The 18,303-nt window shown below is 40.3% G+C and overlaps 1 protein-coding gene across 9 annotated transcripts in view; it reads right to left on the bottom strand.

Moving 5' to 3' along the window:
• Positions 1-18,303, bottom strand: part of DAB1 (DAB adaptor protein 1) — a 1,047,542-nt gene that overhangs the window by 172,060 nt on the left and 857,179 nt on the right. Inside the window, exon 1 of one of the 9 annotated variants that reach the window (XM_055234516.2) lies at positions 11,019-11,146. The exons of the other annotated variants lie outside the window; for them this stretch is intronic. The gene's annotated coding sequence lies outside the window, so the exon portion shown is untranslated. Of the gene's footprint in view, positions 1-11,018; positions 11,147-18,303 lie in introns of those variants that run through there. 9 annotated transcript variants of the gene reach the window in all.

Raw genomic sequence — 18,303 nt, 5'->3', positions numbered from 1 at the left:
CTTCATCGTCTTCCCCTCCCTTGTCTGCTCCAGAAAAGTGTGGGCTCAAAATAGACAAATGTGTGAAAACAAATTCAAAATTTACCTCTGTGGTTGTCTTGCTTTGGGAGAAGCACAGAAGGGCAAAGGAAGAGTGTTTGTATAATTTGGATTACAAAAGAATCCCCGTAAGCTCTGGACACATTGCCCGTGGAAGCCTGAGGGACCAATTGCAAAGCAGGAAGAAGCAGGAGAATTGGATTTACTCAGTGAGTCTGAGGTCACAGGCAGTGCAGAACCCCTAACTTAGAGCTCTCACCCAATGTATGTTCACACTAGGCATTTGAAGGCTTGCTCTTGGACCTAGACAGAGGTTAATTCAACCACAAATGAACAAGAGTTTCTATTTGCACACGCAACCTGCAATTGGCCACAAACTTTCTTCTGTAGCAGCTATAACTTCCACGGGGTCACCTCCATTAGAAAAAAACCAAGGGATTTAAGTGGGTGTCTCTGCCAGCAACTTGTTTGCAAAGTATTTTTTGTAAGGGAGATTATTTTGGTCTTGGTATAATCTGGTGTGAACAAGACTTATGTTTTATCTTCCATCTGCCTTCTAAACAAGAGTGCTGTGTTATACTATTGACTGATTAAATTATTTCTTTAGAGTACAAAGAGGTATTTGTGATGAAGACAACAGAGAGGGCAAATCAATTATTTACTGAGAAGGCTGCAATATAAATTACATTTGATTAAACTCAGAGATAAATCTCAGTGATAGAGGGTTTAAGTAGAATGTGCTGGAAGAGACAGTGACTAAGTGCCCCCACCCGACAGTTGTTCCTAATGAATGCAAGGGCACAGGCCTGAGCCCTGACTCCCTGGATTTCTAACATGGTCAGCCAAATATTCATTCATTCCACCAACATGTGCTGAATGCCCACTTCATGCCAAGCACTGGCCCAGGTCCCAGGACACAGTCATGAACCAGAGGGAGGAAGCTCCTGCTCTCCTAGAGCTGCTGATCTGAGAGGGGGAAGGAAGATAATGAGGAAGTAAATAAATAATGAACAAGATCATTCCAGATACGGATAAGTGTTATGAAGGGGATAAAACAGTTTGATGAAACAAGGAGTGACTGGGAAAGGGTGGGGAACAATTAATTTAGACAGGCTGGTCCATGAAGGCATTTCTGTAGAAATGACATTTGAAAGGAGATGTGAACAAGAAAAGGGCAGTCATGCCAGGAGGGAATGTGTTTGGCTTGTTTATAAAACAGAAAGGAGCTAGTATGATCACAGCAGAGCAAGCAAGGGGAAGGGGGTGAGAGTCAGGAGGGAGGCAGGGCTCCCTCGTGTGCTGCTTTGTGAGGCAAGGTAAGGAGGGCAGGTTTGGTTCTGAGTGCAATGGAAAGCCACGGTGGTGGTAGGGGCGGGGGTACCTTATGCAGTGGCATGACTCACATTTTATAAGGATTTTTCTGAATGCTCTGTGGAAAGCGGGAGAAGTAGAAGCAGGGGCAAATAATCTAGATGAGTGACGAGACAAGGATGACAGCACTAGATGAGAAATGGGCTGAATGAAAAAATATGCTGGAGGAAGAGCAGAAAGGGATTATTTTTAGATTGTGGAAGAGACAGGAAAAGGGAAGAACAAGTGTGACTCTGGGTTTTGGCTTAAGCACCTTAGTGGAAGACAGGGTCACTTCCTAATACAAAGGCATCCCAGTCAGTGATGGAGGAAAAGCCAAGAGAACCTGGTACCTTAATATTCCATTGAAGGCCTGTCAAATTCTGGTTGTGTGAAGAGTATGCAGGATTCAGGAATAGAGAGAGCAATTTCCAAATGCCTGCTCTGCCAGTTTGGGTCCAGTCTTGATTAAGTTTCAGTGCCTGGAACTGTAACCTTGGGCAGTCACATTCTCTGGGAACTTCATTTTCTCATTTATCATATGGAAGAGACAACATGAGATTTGAGGTTTGAGAATGAAATGAGGACAAGGGAAAGTGGCTGGCCTGTCTGGTGGATAGACACTCCATAAATATGAGTTCCTTTCCTTTCAGTTTAAATTTAGTGCCAAATTTCAGGTTGAACTATGTCAATGCTGAAAAACCATGGCTGCTTCTTAGCACAGATATGACCATATAAAAGCACCACAGAATTTTGGGGATTTGTTTATTTTTCAACTGATTTATTATTTTTAAAATTGCTTCTATCTCACTGACTTCGTGAGAGCTGGGACTTGTCCCATCCATCAAGAGTAGACACATTTTGAGATACCCTCCAGGTCTTGGTGACTGAACCACCAGCTGACCCTCCCATCCAGCAATAGAACCGCAGTGACCATGTTTATACAGCATGACTTTACCTGGTGATGGTGACACTAATCCAAGCTGTGTTGATTAGGGACAGCCTTTTCCTGGGGAATTAGGTATTCAAGCAGAGAGAGGAGTCAATCTCACCTAGTGACCGGCATCGTAACATGTAAATGTAGAATTCTGAGTGGTCATCTTTTCCTACGATTGGCCTGGCTAAGAGGAAGCCAATCTTATGAAAAGGCAAAGAGAAAGGATGTTCTGAAAGAAGAAGTGACCACAGAGAGAAAGCATTGTTGGGGTTCTTGCTGATTCCAAATTCCTGGGTCATCTTTGCAGAGGCTCTCTCACTCATTCGTTTCCTTGGGTTCTGTGAGACACCTCTGGTTCCTTATGATACGCCCTCCTATTAGAGTCAGGTCTACTCAGGTTGATTTGTTACTTGCAACTAGAAAACTTTCACTAATACCAGACATGAGTTTCTGTATATCTGGTGGCAGGGAGACAGTCACTGTGTGCTTGCTGAAGGGAAGGGATGGAGACAGTCACACCACAATTGGCTGCCCCAGGGACCCTTGGTTTACCCCTAATTCTCCCTCCTTAGCTTTCCAACTGCAATACAGCCATAAAAAGGGAAAGTTTTGGCTGGATGATCTTTCCCCTTCTTTCATCCCCAGACCTCAAATTGCCGCATTTTGTAGTTTATTCCCCCACATGGCTTAGCATTTAATTAATTTAATATGTAAGAGGCAATTATCTCCTAAACAACTTCTTTTTGTCCCTTTTTGGCAAACAAAACATAGGGTTTTTTTTTTAATCAGATAACAAAAGCATGAATACCTACACAGCCTTGCTAATTTCAAAAATGTACCTCCCTTCCAAAGAGCTCAATATGGTCTATAAACATGATCTTAATACTTCTTAAACCATGGCAGCAAATTGCCTGGAAGAAAAATGTGACAAATTTTGATAATGAGCAGTAATAGGATAAAACAATCAATAGAAAACAGAAATAAGTGTTAAATCCCATTTAGTTTAATTCAGTCAACATTTTGTGAGCATCTTTTATGTGACTGCCATTGTGCAAGGAGCTAGGGCTGCCATTTCTTAAACATCTATTGTGTTCCAGATACAGTGATAAACATTTTCACATACATTAGTTTTCATTTAGCCTGAAGAAAAATTTCAACAGCCCTAAGAGGTAGTATGATCTCAATTTATGCAGAGGAGGAAATAGGCTTTTTGAGATCAAGAAACTTGCCCAGAGTTCACATAGCCAATAAGGAGATGTGACTCATCCAGAATTCACCCCAGCTATGTGTGTTTCCACATCTGTTTGCTTTCCACTCTACCTCTCTTTTCTCCCTGTGGAGATAAGAAAGATAAAATTTCCTCCTTTAAGAAGTCCCCAGTCTATTGGGAGAAACACAAGTTAAGATGAAATGTAAATGGAGGTGCCACCAATTTGCAAAGGAAGCACTGAGGAAGAGTTAGACATTCTGATGGATGGGTCAGGGCTGGCTGCATGAATCAGGCAGCATTTCAGTGGAGGACTAAGGGATGCTAAGGACTCCAGAACAAATCTTTCAAAGGAATCCTAACAAATGGAAATAGTCATTATTGCATATTTACTCAGTAAGGTCCAAGTAGGTGGTAATAAACGTCATAATGGAGAACCAATTATGCTATGTTTATGCCATCAATAGCCCTATGAGGTAGGTATTGTTATTTTTTTAATTTTGTGGATGAGGAATAAAAAAAGCTTACAGTAGACAGGTAACTTCTTCCATATCACAAAACCTTCATTTGGCTGCCAATTAATTCAAATCCAGCTCTCTTTGACTCCAAATAATGTATTTTCCCTACTAGACCATGTCTTGCAAAGAATTGAAAAACAAAAAAGAAGAAGAAAAGAGAGATACAAATTATAGGTGCAGTAAATTATAAGGCCTTTGTATAACTTCAAGGAATTTACAATCAAGTCAGGGTAGTAATACATAAACCTTTGAAAACTGAAACAAGTAATCAAGACAGAAAAACAAGTTCAGAACAATAGAAGTCATGGCCCAGGTCAGCCCAGGAATAACTAGCATATAAATTATACTGGGTAGTATCATAAGGGTTTGGAGAAAGAAAAGATGACTTTGAACCAGGGTCATCTGAGAAAGTTTTGAGGGAGAGGTGGTATTGAAGTCAGGTCTCAAATAATATGCACAATTTACCTGAGTGAGAGGAGATGAGAGGACCATTCCCGACTAGGGTTAAAGGCAAATTCAAGGCCAGAAAAGCTGTTGTAAAAGAGCTTACATCTAACTCTGCACAGTAGTGACTATTCCACATTATTGGGCACCCATCATGAGTCAGGAATAGTGCCCATGAGCAGAAAAGAAACTCAAAGAGAGGCACGAGTTGTCCAAGTCAGACGGCCAGGAAGAAGGGGAGCTGCATTCATATGTGCCTGTCTGACTCCAAAGTTCATAGTCTCTCCACCGTGCTCCACCACCTGTGCAGTTCAGGCTCGGATTTTGGAGAAATTTGAGTGCCAGCTCAGATTCCTCTGTTCATATTAAGGATGTCTTTGTTCAGGAACATTACATTATTACATAGTCATAACTGCATTACAGAGAAATTCACTCTGGTTGAAGTGAGGGAAATTGAGGCTGGGAATATAAGTCTCTCACCCACTCTTTTAGGAAAAGTTATCAATAAGAAGTGAAAAATACCAAGGCACCTTGATAGTCTACAAATTAAATAATCTGGTTCCATAATCATTACCAATGAGACAGCCACAGCAAGACCACTATGGAGGGTTGATGACATGGGATATGCTCTCAGGAAGGTAAAGTCATCAAGGAATTATTTACTCCAATAGTTCTTCCTTCCATCTCACTCTTCAGTCTCTGCATGCAACTGGACATTTTACTGCCCCCTCCTTCTTAGAAGAGTCTCCCCTTGTATGCTTCTATGACTATCTTGGTTCCCCCTCTTTCCTGACTCATCCTTTGCACACTGTTTCTTCCAGATCCTTAATGGAGCATTCTCTTGTGGTATGTCCAGGGTCTTTCCTCACTTGACAATCTCACACTCTTTCAGATGATGTCCAAGTCCACATATTTACCTCCAGCTCCTTTCCTGAGCTCTACATGTACCTTTTAATCTGCCTTCTAATGCTCACATCTGAATGTTTTACAACGGCCAGATTTAATCTGTCCAGAACTGAGATTACCAATTTCTCCTTTACCCAAACCAGTTTTTCCCACTCAAGGCTCAGTTCCACTGCCACCTCCCCTGTGTAGCCTTACCCTGCCAAGTTAAAGCGTAGTCACAGTAATCTAATAACTCATTTGTGGCAACATTAGCCACAGCACTCAGCCTATTGTGCAGTGACCTGCAGGTCTGGTATACCTGTTGTAATTCTTAGCATTGTTAAATCTCCAGTGTCCAGCAAAATACCCAGCATAATGTAGGTAACATTTGTCCAGTGAATGAAGGTCACAGGCAGTCTACCCTTTGCCCAGGGTAGAAACACTGGAGAGATTTTTGATTTCTTCTTTTCCTTAAAATCCCCCTAGCAGAGATTGTAAAATTTGCAGGTAATATTTCTAAAATGTCCTAACAGTCACCACACTCATATCTCCCCTAGATAATTATATGGTCTACTGGTATACCTGTTTACAATTCCATCTTCCTCCAATTCAGCTGACTGAAAACGACAAGATTACTCTTCAGAGAGTGTATTCTTATGTCATTCCATTATTCAAAATGGAATGTCAGTGGTTTCTCACTTCCCTTCAAACCCAATAAAATGAAAACTTCTGATCAATTTTTTAAAGTATTTCATCACATAGTTATTGTACATCTACTAGTAAGCAACAGAGAGATGGAGGTACATCTACTAGTAAGCAACAGAGAGATGGAGGTGAACCCAATAGATTAATTCCCTGCTCTTGTGGAGATCACAGTCTTTCCCATTGGAATGACACCTCATTTCTTTATCCTCACTCCCATTTTCCCCTGCATATGCTTTTTGCTTCAGCCAAATGAAGCCCAAGTCCCAGAGTACATCCCATATGTCTTCACATCTGTGAATTTTTCTGTACCATTTCCTCTGTCAAGAACAGGAGCTCCCCTTATCCTGCCTGCCAGATCACCTCTGTACCTGTCACATTCCCATTCCCTAGTCTTGAATTTTTGGTTGTCTTGCCTCCCAGTTCTCCCTTAAGTGATAAATGTAGTTCCTTCCCAAATGCGATTTTTCCCTTGATCTCTCTTTCACAATCTATCAATTCTCAGGCTTTACCAAATGCCCCTTTTTCTTTAGTTCATATTGAACAATTTCTTAAGAAATAAAGACAAATCAGCCGGGTGCAGTGATTCACACCTGTAATCTCAGCACTTTGGGAGGCCAAGGCAAGAGGATCCTTTGAGGGCAGGAGTTTGAGACCAGCGTGGGCAACATAGTGAGACTCTGTCTCTACAAAAAATTTAAAAAATTAGCAAGGCATGGTAGCGTGTGCCATAGTCCCAGCTACTTAGGAGGCTGAGGCAGGAGGATCACTTAAGTACAGAAGTTTGAGGCTGCAATGAGCTATAATCATGCCACTGCACTCCAGCCTGGGCAACATAGTGGGACCCTGCCTCAAATAAATAGATAAGTAAATAAACATTTAAAAAATAGAATAAAGACAAATAATTAAACTGAAATAGAAACACAAACGTTACACCATAGAAATTGACTTACAAAACAACTTTTTCTAAACACAACTAAAATCTTGTCACTGACTGAGTTGTCTGACAACCTTAACAGGTAGATGAATCCCTTATGAAGTTATAGAGAAACCCGCTCTTCAACAATCTTGTATTATTATCTTTACTCATATTTACAGGACACTTACAAAGGCCAGGATTTGTGCTAAATATTTTGCAAGCATCATCTCATTTATTTCTCTCAGTGATCTCATAATGTAGTCACTGTTATTATCCCTACTTTACAGATGAGGAAACCAAGGCTTGAAGAGGTAAACAGACTTGACCAAGGTTACATAGCCAACGGGAATTTATCTGACCCCAAGAAATGTCCTTTTTAACCATTAACAAGATACTGTTGACAAAGATTCTTTGCTTGGCCACGCTTTCGTCAGGCTTCTGAAACTTCTCTTACACCCGTCTGTGCACTTCCTCATAACATCCAGTTGTAGCAAAAGAACGCTGCAAAAGTCAGTTTAGCCAGAATCCCCAATCCTCAATATCTGATCATCCTCAATAACTAATCAGGCTCCTTATCCTCCACCATCCCCAGGTGGTATCTGACTTCCCTGGCCTGTCTTCAGCAAGAATCCTGTTAGGCGGTGAAGTCAGAGTCTCCTTTTCCCCTGATGTTTCCTCTTAGTAATTTTCTATTAACTGACCCCTACCCTGCTCCTTAGCCATAAATTCCCTCTTGCCCATGCTGTATTTAAAGGCAAGCCCAATCTCTCTCCCCGACTGCAAGACGCCACTGCAGTTGTCCCTATATCTGTGATAATGATTCTGAATAAAGTCTGCCTTACCATGCCTTTTTTTTTTTTTTTTTTTTTTTGAGACAGAGTCTCACTCTGTTGCCCAGGCTGGAGTGCAGTGGTGTGAACTCAGCTCATTGCAACCTCCGCCTCCCAGGTTCAAGCAATTCTCCTGCCTCAGCCTCCTGAGTAGCTGGGATTACAGGTGCATGCCACCACACCCGGCTAATTTTTTTACGTTTTTGGTAGAGACGAGGTTTCACCATGTTGGCCAGGCTGATCTCGAACTCTTGACCTCAAGTGATCCAACTGCCTCGGCCTTCCAAAGTGCTGGGATTACAGGTGTGAGCCACCGTGCCCAGCCCTTACCATGCTTTACAAGTATCATTGAATAATTTTTTCCTTTACCACTGCCTGCTTGCAATATGTGACTAATGAACATTACATACTTTGCAAAGTGTTTGGCACATAATAATTGTTTAATAAATGTGATACATAAGAGATGGAGGGAGAGAAAAGAGGGCGACAGGTAGGCACACAAGGGCAAGGCATATTCACATACACGATTGCAAATAATCCTGGCAGCAGACCTGTCAGGTACTTATGATTAACCTGCTTTACAAATACAGAAACTAAGATTCAGGAAGGTGCAGGGGCTTTGAGAAGGTTTCCCGGCTAGAAGCTTGGCAGGTGCAGGATTGGAATGCAGGTCTCTGAGTCCAGCGTCTGTGCTCTCTGATATGGCTCCATTGTCCCGTTTCTCTCTCAACCCTATGCACACCTTATGTTCTTTTTATTCCTGAAATGTCTAGGAAAACAAAACGGATCATTCTCTTCCCTGAAAGGCTGATATAGATGTGAGTTTTGGAGGGGTCAGGGGTTGGCTACTCTTGCTCTCAGTCTCTGCATGGAGATCACCCACAGGTGTGAGGCTTTTGATACTTCAAAAATCCATTCTCTGCTGGAATTTTGCAGCCTGCAGGTGGCTTTCTCTGCAGGGTCCTGGCTCCCTCACTGCTGCCTAGAACACTTGAAGGAGCAGAGATCCTAGGTTCTTAGATCAAGGCAAAGAGTTCAATACGGCTTGGTAGAAAAGAGAAAGCTGTATTTTGTGCTGTGGCTGGAAGAATCTCCCCAGAGTCAGTGGATGCAGTGCTGCCAGTTCCCAGAGTTGGAATTTCTTTACAATAAAGCTGCTGGCAGTAGCAATGCTGGTGCTATTGTCCAGCCAGGTGGAGGTTTTTCCATGTAACATCAACAGAAAGCAAAGCTGTATCAAATAGGGCCAAATTCAAGAAGATGCCAGTGAAGCACTAGGGCACAGCCTTGATCACAAACCCCAAAGGAATACTACTTTAAATTTTAAAACTGCTCAATTAATATGAATGACTAAGTGAGGTGGTTTGTGTTTGCTTAGTACAATGCAAATTGCTGAGGATGTTTGCAGGAAACCTGTTCTTGATAACTCCTACTGTCTCCACAACACCTGCAAAGATCTTTCCCTGCTAGAGGAGAAACGAGAGGCCTAGAAGAAAAGAGCTCCTCTTTTCCCAACTATCTGGGACACTTTAAATAATGTTGTTTCAAAATGACAAGAATGGCGACATGTTTATATCTGCTGTTCCTTTTCGGGTTGGCCTCATCAGGCAGTTCTTATTGTCAAATCTTCCACAGCAGGATGTGTGCACAGAAGATTACTGCAGACACTACCCAGAGGATTAAAAAAATACATATTACATATCATAGGAAAACAGGACAGCTCTTCTGTGTTCTCCGTAAAGGGTCAGAAGTAGGATGTGTTGTACACCTAGGTTTATGTCTGCACGGTTTATGTCCTGTAGCATGCTGATTTGAATATATTTAATGGAAACAAGAAGGAATTATGTGGTGAAAGAAAGGTAAAGAAATAAAATTAAGTGACAGGTGTGTATTAGTTTGCTAGGGCTGCTGTAATAAGGAACCATGAATTGAGCGGCTTAAGACATCAGAAATGTATTGTCTCATGGTTCTGGAGGCTAGAAGTTCAAGATCAAGGTGCTGGCAGGGTTGGGTCCTTCTAAAGACTGGGAGAGACACTGTTTCATGCCTCTCCTCTAGCTTCTGATGGGTAGCTGGCAACCTTGGCATCTTCTGGCTTGTGGACACATTATCCTGATCTCTGCTGTTATCTTCACATGATGTTCTCATGATGTTCTCCCTGTGTGTTTGTCCGTGTGTCCAAATTTCACCTATTTATGAGGACACCAGTCATAGTGAAGCCATAGTGAATTAGGGCCCACCCTACTGACCTCATCTTAACTGATTACATTTGCAATGTTCTATTTCCACATAAGGTCATATTCTGAGGTACAGGGAGTTAGGACTTCAACATATGAATGAGGGGTGGGGGGCAGTACAATGCAACCCATGCCACAAGTGCTTTATCCATGTTAGCTCATTTAATCTACAAAACAATTCCATAAGAAAGACCATGTTTCTCTTCTTAGTGATAAAGAAATGGAAGCTCAGTAAGGTGAAATGACTCGGCCAAATGGCATTGTTTTAGTCTATTTGCATTGCTATGAAGAAACGTCTGAGGCTAGGTAATTTATAAGGAAAAGAGGTTTATTTGGCTCATGGTTCTGCAGGCTGTACAAGAAGCATAGACAGCATGTTTCTGGTGAGAGCCTCGAGCTGCTTCTACATGTGGTGGAATGTGAGGGAGGGCCAGCGTGTTCAGAGATCACATGATGAGAGAGAAATGAAGAGATCAGGGGAGGGAGGTGCCAGGCTCTTTTTAACAACCAGCTCTCTTGGGAACTAATGGAATAAGAACTCGTTACCACAAGGACAGTACGAAGCCATTCTCAAGGAATCTGCCCCAAAACCCAAACATCTCCCATTAGGCCCCACCTCCAACACTGGGGATCAACTTTCAACAGGAGATTCGGAGTGGTCAAACATCCAAGTTATAGCATGCATAGACAGCAAGGATGCAGCTAACATTTCAGCCTATATTTAATCACCCAGTCCATGCCCTTTCCACTACATACTGCTAACCTGAACTATCAAGGCCGTAGTAAAATGCTTGGGTGCCTAGTCTACCTGTTGCCACTGACAACTGGTCCCAAGTATTAGTCCTTCATAATATAAAGGTTCTTCTGAAGCTCCAAGCATCAGAAAAGCAGGACTGTATGTCACAGGTATAGTGATCAGAGGTGCCACACCCTGGGTACCAGCTACTTACCCCCAAAGCAGTGTGAATACCAAGTAAGGACGGCATTAAAGCCAGAAACAGCTTCCAGTTCAAGAGATTCTAAATGCCAGAGAAAGAAGCAGATGAGGGAGAAAAACGGAGGTTGAGCATCCCTAATCCGAAACTCTTTGAGCACTAACATGACATCACAAGTGGAAAATTCCACATCTGAACTCATGTGATGGGTCGTAGTCAAAACACAGTCAAAACTTGGTTTCAGGCACAAAATTACTAAAAATATTGTATAATATTATCCTCAGGCTATGTGTGTAAGTTATTATATGAAACATAAATTTCATGTTTAGACTTGGGTGCCAGTCACAAAATATCTCCTATGTATATGCAAATATTCCAAAATCCAAAAACATCTGAAACTCGAAACACTACTAGTCCCAAGTATTTTAGATAAGGGATACTCAACCTGTACATTCTACAGCTAGCACTAGAGAGCTTTCATAAATTAAGGCAAGCTTAATTGAGAAACAAAAATGGTCTTTCTCTCAAACATTTCATATAAGACATTTTCTTTTGTTACTTGGCATAGGGCCCAAATAGCATTTCACCTTTTAGATATGGTTTAGATAAAGAGGATTTGATTCTTATTAACAGAGTTCCCAGCAATTAGAGAGTACATTTTTTTTTTCACCAAGAAGGAAGAATTACAATAATTTCATTCCTTGCAGGGGGCTATGGAGTTCTTAATTGTTTGATTTGCAAGTCTGAAATTTCATGGGATTTCCAAATTAAATATCTAATTTATCTTTTATATTAAAAATGCACAAGGTATGATCACTGCCCTTATGAAGTCCCTGGATTGGAATTATGCTTGGTTACTTCTGCAAGCATCCTCTTGCCTGGCAGGAAACAGCTACGTGAAATTTGATAAACTGATCTTAGCAGGAAGCAGGATAGAAGGAAACAAAAGGAAAGAAATTCCTAGAGTGGGGGCTGGAGAAAACTGGTCTAATTTAGAACTTCTTGCCCCACAATTCCTATCAGTATTCCATCATTGGCCTTCCAGACTTGCTATCTGTATTGGTATGTCATGACTTACCCCACCCTCTCTACAACTATCCCATAATACCTGCTCTGGGCATTCCAATACCAGATACAGACCTGGCCCAGGATTGTCCTGCTGTCCCCTAGAAGTTATGCCAATCCTTGACTGCAATAAATTTAAATGCATTTTCAGAAGGACTACTAGGTGCTAAGCAATATAGAAAAGAGAACAAAATGATTATAATATGCCCTTTATTCCCAGCAGGCTCATAATCTAGTAGAAAAACTAGAGATTTAAACCAATCATAACAATCCAACAATAATGTATTGATTGGATTGACAGGGTGAAACAAGAAGAACAGATTAAGTTACAATTTTCTGAGATCCTGCTTTGCACTCATCACTTTTTAAAATACCAGTCACTTTATTTATATGCTTTACTTTACTACCTTGAATCCTCTGAACATTTCTGTAGGTGAAGTACAGGAGAAGGTCTGTTAGGCTCACCAGTGCTTTGGATTGACCCCCGCTCTTCTTTCTCACTATCTGATGCTGGCTCTACTCCGAACAGGAATGCCAGGAAGGCTACTTGATTTCTGTTTCAATCAAAAACCTATGTTAGATGCTTACCAAGAATCTCATACACTTCTATTCCCAAATTTGTTTATGATAATTGCACTAGTTAGGATAGTATATAACTAGTTACGTATGTTGTAAGTCAGTGAAACATGAGTACAAAAATAAAGGAAGTTATTTCTACGTAAAATGAAGTTCAAGTTCAATATTTAAAAATAATTTAAAAAGGGCAACTTGTTAAAACAAAGTGCTACTCTCCACGACTCCCCCAACAAAGCACACGGACTCAGAAGGACTCTACATTTTGGTTGCTTTCCAAGTGTTTTAAAATCCTTATTCCACTTTAAAGAAATCAAAACTGGAAATCAAAGAATATATGTTTTATGCTTATACACTTCATTAGCAAGAGGCAGCACTCCAATTAACAAACTGTATTCCAATGTCAAGAAAAGTCCTTATGCTAACTTGTGATAAAAAGATCTATAACTTGATGTACATTTATATTTCCAGTTGAAATAAAATTTAAAGAAAGGCAGGATTTTTTTTTATTATTTCAGACTTTAAATTATTATTATTATTTTTTTTGGAGTACCTGACAAACTACAGGTTCCAATCTTCTCTGATAAGTGCTATTAGCAGGAAGATTTCTCTGTTGGATTAACACACTATCAGCTAAGGAACTCTGGGGGAGCCTTCCTGCAAAGTAGGTCAATTCCTTGCCATATAATTCTGATTATGTCAAAGAATTTATTCATGAGTTTTCTAATTCAACCTACTTCAAATAGAGCCATATTTATATAGCCACAAAAAATTACATCCAAATTACAACTATAGGATGTAGCTCCTTGGTGAACACTAGGAAAATATTAACCATTTACATGGCATATCTGCTCTGAAATAATAGGGCTATAAAATAGCATAACAATGACCAAACTTGGAGACTTTCTCAGAAAGATAACAGTCCTCTAGTACAAATTCCAGATGATTCAGGTGCTTGCTATCTGCTAACAGAATTCTTACGCTATTGGACAATGCAGACAGTATCAGGTACCGGGCACTTTGCTAAAAACCCATCAAAATAGCAGCCCCAGTAAAGCCACATTTTCAGGAAAGGCAGTACTTCCAGGCTGATATTCTGAGTAGACTCAGATTTTCCTGTTTGATTTTTCCTCTCTGGTTAAAAGCATTAAAGCATAGCAGTTTATAACCACATAGAGAGACCTGGGTTCAAATGCAGACTTTGTTATATTATAGCTGTGTAATTTTAAGTTATTGACCCTTTCTAAAGCAAAGCTACGCCATCCATAGTGTGGCATAATAGGAGGTACTTCATGGGACTGCTGTAAGGGTCAAACAAGAGGCCGTATATCAGGGTGGGGGTATTCTCAGCTTCCCTCAGTGGTCTTTTATGACATTTTAGTTTCAGGATTAACCAATGTTATAGAATATCCTTCTATATTGTATTAGTCCATTTTCATGATGCTGATAAAGACATACCCAAGACTGGGCAATTTACAATTGAAAGAGGTTTATTGCACTTATAGTTCCACCTGACTGGGGAGGCCTCACAATCATGATGGAAGGTGGAAGGCACATCTCACATGGCAGCCAACAAGATGGCTTGTGCAGGGAAACCCCCGTTTTTAAAACCATCATATCTCATGAGACTCATTCACTATCAAGAGAACAGCTCATGAAAGACCCACCCCCATAATTCAATCACCTCCCACCGGGTTCCTCCCAGGACACATGGGAATTGTGGGAGTTACAATTCAAGATGAGATTTGGGTGGGGACACAGCCAAGCCATATCATATATTAAACAAAAACCCCTCCACCATAATCTGAATCTTGTTTAAGATGATTATACTCTTTTCTTGGTACATGATATGTAAAATCTGTATTACTAGGACAATTTGGCTGATTTGCTTCACTAACATTGGGAGGGATTGAATGCTAAAGGTCTAGTAAAATCTGGATCCTTCTGGTTATGGGCAAAGATTCGCAAGCGAACTCACCTGGAGAAGAGACGAGACCTTCTAGGGGCAAAAATCTCCAAGTAATAAGGTCAGGGGGGCAGGATGAGGAAAAGGTTTATCTACCTTTCTAATATGTACTTTGTCCATGGAGAATAGCTGAAAATGCCACCCAAAAAAGGACACTTTGGCATAAGGATTATTTTGAGCTAAAGGAAGAAGCAGATAAAAAAGCAGCAGCAGCAGATACAAAAAAAAAAAAAAAAAAAAAGCCCTCAGACTACCCACATTTGCCTAAAAGTGGGACGTAAATTTGTAAATGTGTCCTCCCCTCTACCCACCAGCAGGGACAGAAGTCCATCACCAAGACAACTTAGCCCTAAGATCACTCCATAGGAATCTACATAGCTGACTTTATTAACCAGCTCTTACCTTCTATTAGTTTCCCTATATATTTAACTTTCTGTGATTTGCTGCCCTAGAAAATCAGTCCTTTTCCCTTATCTTGTCACTATTCTAAAATTTTATTGTTCTTTGTTAAGATGTTATATACACCCAAGTTCTAACCACCCCTTTGAGTCAGTCATCTTTGAGTACTCCCATGTTGTGTAGGATGAACAGGTTAATAAACTTGTATTTGCTTTTCTCTTGTTAATCTGTCTTTTGTCAGCCTAATTTTCCAGGCTCCAGCGTGAGAAACTAGGAGGGTAGAGGGAAAAAAAGATGTTTTTCCTCCCCTATATTTACAATGTCCACATAGAATTAGGCAGTAGACATCCAGGCACTGAAGCCATAATAAAAGCTCCCATGACTCTGCAAACCAAAGCAGTCTTTGCCTTTTCTCTTATTTCACTCAAGAACTCTAAAGCACACAGCCATGGAAACGCTCACTAGTAATAAGTTACGGAAACTACTCAGTCCAGTATCTGGGCAGAATCACTATTCCGTAAAAGGTAAGTGGAGGATTATCATCATTCTTATTTTTATTTTGTTTTGATTTTGTTCTTCACCTTATTTTCCTAATCTGATCAAAGTACAGGCCATTCCTAGAATTCTTTTTCCAAAAGCTCTTCACCTCCAAAGCAATAAAATCTAAGCTATATCAGATCTTTGGATGCCACAGAGTCTATACTCTTCTAAAATCACAATATAGGCGTAAAGTAAACTTTTGATATTTGATGTCTCTTCACTATTCAGTTACTGACTTTGTCCCTTTGTCCTCCCTTCAGGTTTTGTGTGTTTTATGGCATGTTTATAAAAACCTGAGAATACGGTTTTCTCATGTGTAAAATGGGGCTATGACTATTTGCCTTACAACAGTATTACAGGGGCAGATATAGTCATGAGCGAAAACAATATAAAAGTTCAAAAGTACCAAGTATTGATAAGGGTAGGAACCAACATTAACTCACTGTTTGTAAGATTACAAGTGGAAATAATCACTCTGGGAATCTTGGTAATATATAATAAAGATGAAAATATAGATACCCTACTTAAAGCTAAATATACATACTTCCTCTGACCCAGCAATTCCATCCTCCGTAATTGCAAGCTTATGTACACCAAGACATATGCAAAAAAAAAATGGTCATAGCATAGAACTTCAAACCCAGAAGTTATAGAATGGAGTTTTAAAATTGTAGCATATTCATATAACGGTTACTAAATCGCAACAAAAATAAGTGAACTACGAATATATGGAACAGAGTGGATAATTCATAGATATGTAAGTTGTATAAAAGGAAATTAGGAAAATAGAATAGGCATTGTGCCAGCGTTTACATGAAATTTGAAATATGGTTAATGAAACTATTTATTAATTTATTTATTTATGGATACAACTATAGAGAAAAGCAAGGAAGTATTATAAAAGACAGGAGAGTTTCTGTTAGAGGGGAAGAAGTAATTATGATTGGGAAGAGACATGGGGAAAATCCAGGCTGCTGGTTATGTTATAATGCCTTGATGTGGGTAGGTGTTTTATGTGTGTTCATTTATAATTACTCCGAGGTTAACCGTTTATGTTTTATTCAATTTCCTATTCTTATATTTGTATTATAAAATAAAATGAAAAAATATACAATCACATATATAATGCACCTAAGATAGTGTGTGGCAGCTGTTAGGTGCTTTAAAAAAAAGGATAGCAATTCCCACCCCCATCGCCACCTCCTGGAGATTAAAAGATAGGTGAAAATGATACGCAAAATACCATATTTTAAAGGTTTTAACTAAAAGCAATGGACTCACTTAGGTTGCTTTTCATACAGGAGAAGTAAAATGTATTTATTTGGGAAGGAGACTCTCAGGGAACCCACTACTTGAGGAAATTCAACATGAGAGTCATCAGCAGATGTCAAACAGACCTTCAACCTCATTTAGAAATCTTGAAATTCAATATTCAGACTCATGCAGCAAATGGGCACATGGGGTTTGGGGTGGATTAGGAAAGAGGTCTACACACCCTATTTAATGATGTGGGGCTGCTCTGCCAGGCAGTGGTGCTCAAAGAGGCCCCCACTGCCTGTATTTAAACGAGATTCTGGCATAGCAGTGAGGTGAATGGTGGATCAACGCCTAAAGCAGCAATCTGCTAAACATCTCCGTGACTGGGGAAACCCCAAAGGGCTACATCCCATCCTTTGTACCTGCAGTCATTAATGACTTCTAGAGGAGCAGAGCTCAGGGAGGGACAACAATAGGTGAGAAGTCAATTTAATTTTCATTCCCTGCCAGACCATATTCTTAACACAACCCGATGAGAATTTATGTCAGATGCAAATTGTATATCTGTCCCTGATTTAAATGGCAGATCTCGTCTCCATTTCAGATTCATTCTTGGGCCTTTAGCTGCATTTAATGAAAAGTGGCTGTATTCACTATGAACCAATTTTTCCCTTGGGTTTTATTACTGAAATCATCAAAATAAATCACCGAGAATCCTCAATCCTACCTGGTTTGAAAGCCATTGGGGGAAACGGTGAAATTCTTTTTTTAAAAAAATACATACTAGAAACACGTTTGTGCACCTGAGACAATGATTAGCTATTGAACTGAAATTGCTTTACAAGTCATAAGGAAAAGTACTATTTAAACAAGAGTAGCATTGGAACAGATGGTGGACACCAATCCTTAGGATATGAACCTGTGAACCAGAGGATTACAATAGCACGCCAATTTTCACAAACTAGTTCTGGTGTTTGGAATTAGTCTTCCTTTTCTACGTTCTTTTTGTCCTAGTTTTTCCGGGAGGAGAAAAAGGAAAGAAAAATAAAGGCTACCCTGCAAGAGCCCCCTTTGTTAACACACACTGTTTGCACCCTGGCTCAAGTGTGAATCCTCCTACCAAGCTGTAAATCTTCACTCCTGCTTTTCTACAGAATCCAAGAACAACTTTGTTTGCAAACTTGCTTTGGAAATGGTAAGGCCAGCCTTAGGTGAGAGGACACAGAAAAGGAGAAGGCAGGATCCTCACTGAGTCTGCCCTGTGACCCCTAAACTGCACCTTCCCATTTCCCCCAGCCAAAGACCTTCTAACTTGGCTTTCTCCGATAGTTTTAATGCAGACTGTTTTGGCTAGTAACAGTTTTCACATCACACCACCTCCCAGTTCTGTTATATCCCTAGGAGTATATGCTCTAAAAGTTAAAACGGCTGCACTCATCACATTGTTAATGTTTAATGTTTTCATGTGTCAGCAACCCAGGACTTTTTGTTTTTCTGCTG

This window comes from Symphalangus syndactylus, chromosome 19, assembly GCF_028878055.3.
Source record: "Symphalangus syndactylus isolate Jambi chromosome 19, NHGRI_mSymSyn1-v2.1_pri, whole genome shotgun sequence".
Taxonomy (NCBI): domain Eukaryota; kingdom Metazoa; phylum Chordata; class Mammalia; order Primates; family Hylobatidae; genus Symphalangus; species Symphalangus syndactylus.
The sequence above is the reverse complement of the archived record's forward strand: the minus strand, read 5'-3'. Positions and strand labels throughout refer to the sequence as shown.